Source organism: Hipposideros armiger, unplaced genomic scaffold (assembly GCF_001890085.2).
Source record: "Hipposideros armiger isolate ML-2016 unplaced genomic scaffold, ASM189008v1 scaffold_164, whole genome shotgun sequence".
Taxonomy (NCBI): Eukaryota; Metazoa; Chordata; class Mammalia; order Chiroptera; family Hipposideridae; genus Hipposideros; species Hipposideros armiger.
The window spans coordinates 1,400,884-1,404,551 of record NW_017731514.1 but is presented as its reverse complement, the minus strand read 5'-3'; the positions used below and the strand labels follow the sequence as shown (position 1 = coordinate 1,404,551).

Sequence of the window (3,668 nt, the reverse complement as noted above, 5' to 3'; positions counted from 1 at the left end):
AGAAAGCCAGCTCAGGGAACTGCTCTCTGATCAATGCTGCCTCAAAATGAAATAGGCTGCCTCGAAAGGTAGTGAGCTCCCCATCACATGAGACATGCAAGAATTCACTCCTGGAGTTGCTGGAAGAGAATCCTTGTTGTATGTGGGGAAAATGAATTGATTGAATGAATGAGCACAGGAAGAATTCATTCATTTATTGACTGATTCATTCATTCGGTAGTCACCTTTGGCATCATCCATCCTTTGAGCTAGATCAGTGCCAGGTGCTGAGCATGTAATGGTGAGATTACAGTAATCATGCCCCCCCTGCCCGGGAGGCGGAGTCCTGTGGATTGGAGGATGTGAGGGGGGGGGGGAAACACACCTGAGTGAATAACTGCCCCCAGTCAGGCAGATCAGGAGCCCAGGGGGACCACAGAGGGTACGAGTTCAGCAGCCTATTCCTTGGGTGGGGAAACCGAGGAACAGACATGCCACACAGAACCCGGATACCTCCCCAGAGCGCTGGGTCCACAATTTATTCAAGCCGCAAAGGCCCACTGGAGTTCTGAGGTGAGGAGACCCCCTTTCAGGTTTGGGGGGTGGCTCAGGAACATCTCTGCGAATGAGGCTGGACATCATTCATCCATTCCATGACCCTTCCCCAAGCACCGGTTACGGGTCAAGCTGCAGAACGCCAAGAGTATTTGGGGAGAACCTGTTCCTGGGACTGCATTCCAGGTTAGGACCACCTTGCATCGTGGGGCCCTGTAGTTGGCTTGAAGGGCCAAGAGGTTCTGAGCTTCTCACCTGTTCTAGGTAGCTAGTGCTGGAACCAACCACCCCCAATGACAGCCATTTTGTTCTGCTCAGGAGTTCTGTGGGTCAGGTATTCTGAAAGGGCTCAGTGGGGACAACTCTGCTCTGGGATGCCAGGGCCTCCCCTGGGACAACTCAAACAGCTGGGGCCTCTGAGGCTGGTGGAGCTACTTCTGCAGTGGCTTCTGCTTTTGGATGGCTGGAGCCTGGGCTGGGATGACGCGGAGGCTGGAACTGTCAACCAGCAGGCCTCCATGTGGCCTCTCATGCAGTGTGGGCTTCCTCGCAGCGTGGAGGTCCCAGGATGCTTGAACTCCCTTCTCATAAGATGACTCAGGACTCCAGGGTAGAGGCTGTGTGGACTTTGACGACTCTGCCTTGGAAGGTACCGGGCAGCACTGCTGTCCCACTCAGGCCACGGAAGTGGTCACACATCTGCCCAGATTAAAGAGGAGAGAACATAGACCCATCTCTCAATGGGAGGAGGACCAAGGAACTTGAAGTCATATTTAAGACTGCTGCACGACTGCCTATTCCTAGCCTCCAATTTCCTCCTTTCCTCTTTGAAAATTCTACCATATGCCAAGGCTGGGCTTACATCTCGAGCCAGACAACCTTCCTGTTCATCTGGTTATGACCTCTTTCTAATTAATAACAGCACAGCCATGAGCACAAGCCCCTGTGCTCACACATGTATGTTATTTTTTGGTTCTCAGAGCAACCCTGTGAGATGTTTCAGAAGAGGGGGCATCTTGCCTGGAGTTTTGCAGGATGAATAAGAGTTCTCCAGGCAGAGTTTGAAAAAAAGGTACGGTGAGCCTGGGCACATGTGCAATCAGGTGTGGCCGGAAGACAGAGCTTCCCTTACTCTGGGTCAAGGGGGTTTTTAGTGGGAAAATGCACCAAACAGACCTGTGTCGTAGGAGGACCCGCCCTGGCCCTGACCGTGTGAAGGCTGTCACCGGATGCTAACCCAGGAGGAGCTGGCGCAGGAGCTTGCCCACGGGCCCCCGAGGAGAGCCTGTCGCCTGTGCCTCCTGTTCCCTCCTTTACATGGTTTCAGGAGTCCTTTCAGCCATTCTCTGAGGTGGGGAGGTGGGCACTCTGAGCCCCGTTTGACAGATAAGGAAACTGAGGCTCTGAGAGGTTTCTCTGGAATCAAGGCTGGGTGGGAGGGCTGGGGCCAGGGCCAGGGGCTCCTCCTGTCTGCCCCACATCCTCATCCCTCAGGACCCACCTCAGGCAGGGCGGGAAGCTCCTCCTCTCCCCCCAGCACCCCAGCTGCCCCCGCAGCTCCCCGCCCCTCTCAGCCCAGACCACATGGCCCAGAAAGGCCCATTCAGAGCCAGCTGCAGGCAGTCGGGCCTCTGGTTTACATCTGCAGGGAGCAGGGAGCATGGTCACGTGCTCACTTATGTCCAGTGCTCCTTGCGGCCACAGGAGGGGGAGGGCGAGAACGAAGGGGGGAGGGGAGCTGGATTGAGGGGAAACTGAGGCTCAGAAGCGGGGAGGGCTTGGCGTCTGCTTTTAGCGTGCACCTGGCTTCCCCTCCTGTCCAGCTATTTGGTTCCTGCTCCTGAAATAAATCCTCTGCCTGCCTGGCAGCCAGCCGGCTGAGGGCAGTGCCATGGTGCCGGCCTGCTTCAGCCCAGCCCGGTCACCCCAAAAAGCTGACAAAAGCCAGCTGCCCTCCCAGCAGTCGCTCGGCAGGCAGACACCCGGAGGCGTGACGCCTGGCCTCGTCTGGCACTGGCGGCTGCCAGGAGGGCCCTTGGAAAGCGCCTCTCCCCTCCACTCCCAGGGGCTCTGCAGCTCCTTTTCCGGAATGGCTTCCCGATGAGGTAATGCTCTCGGAGCACGGGAGGAGGCCGCCGGGAAGCACTGCTGGCCAGGCCCCAGCTCGGCTGGAACATGGCCGCCCAGCCTCCTTGTCCTGCCCGCCCTGATGCTGCCAAAATGGGGGCCGAGGAGGCCAGGCGGGGAGCATGACTCGGGGGCAGCTGGGGGACCCCAGACATTTACTCATCTCCTAGCCTCGCACTGGCTCAGCCCCCAGACCCTGGCCTCAGCCCGCAGCCTTACACTAGCCCTTAGGGCCCCTGTCCTGTGACTGTGTCACCCCCTCACGGGGAAGCAGAGGCCCAGAGAGGGGTACACTGTGCCCAGCGTGGTAGCGGGAGTTAATGCACTCCTGGGGGCAAGGGAGGCCCCACAGCACTGGGTTGGGGAGCCTCACCATGTGCTCGCTCCGGCCTGCCAAACTGCATATTCCTGGAACACCAGTCTTTTCCGGCCGCAGAGCAGAGAGCTCAAGGCACCCGCCTTCCTGTGCCCAAGCCAGGAGGAAACGACTGTGGGGCTGTCCACCCGGGGTCCCCCTCAGGGCCTCTCCTGGCCCCATGAGAAGCCGGCCCCCTTTCCTGTAAAGTCCCGCACCTCTCCCTTCCCAGGTTCCTCTGCAGGTGGGACCTGCCCTGGGGAGGCTGGTGAGAGACAGGAACTCAGCTGGAGTTGTCCCAAGGGGTGACTCACCTCCCCGCCCCTTCCCTCCCCCCCACCGTCCCACTCCCTGCCAGGTCCTGCGCTGGGCGGCTGGGGCCACAGCAACCAGCATGACCCAGCAGCCCCCAGCCTACCAGGTGGATGGAGGGACACTGAGAACTAAAACCACCCCGGAATGTCAGCCCCACGAGGGAGGGCTGGGGGTGCTGAGTCCACGGATGCTTCATCAGGCGCCAGAGTCATCAGGCAGCAAGGGGCCCTGGGAGCCCGAGGAGGGTCACCTCCCCCAGGGTGTGCCCAGCAGGACCCCTGCTCTTGGAATGTGGGACGTTGCTGTGTGTGCACACAGGGAAAAGAACAGGCCTCCG

The 3,668-nt window shown here is 59.2% G+C and overlaps 1 long non-coding RNA gene across 1 annotated transcript; it reads right to left on the bottom strand.

Moving 5' to 3' along the window:
• Nucleotides 1-179: 179 nt before the first annotated feature.
• On the bottom strand, nt 180-3,285 carry LOC109387620 (uncharacterized). The gene is made up of 2 exons (XR_002125046.1): nt 3,035-3,285; nt 180-1,233 (listed from the first exon to the last, which is right to left on the bottom strand). It is a non-coding gene; the product is annotated as an uncharacterized LOC109387620 (long non-coding RNA).
• Between the last annotated feature and the right edge of the window lie 383 nt (nt 3,286-3,668).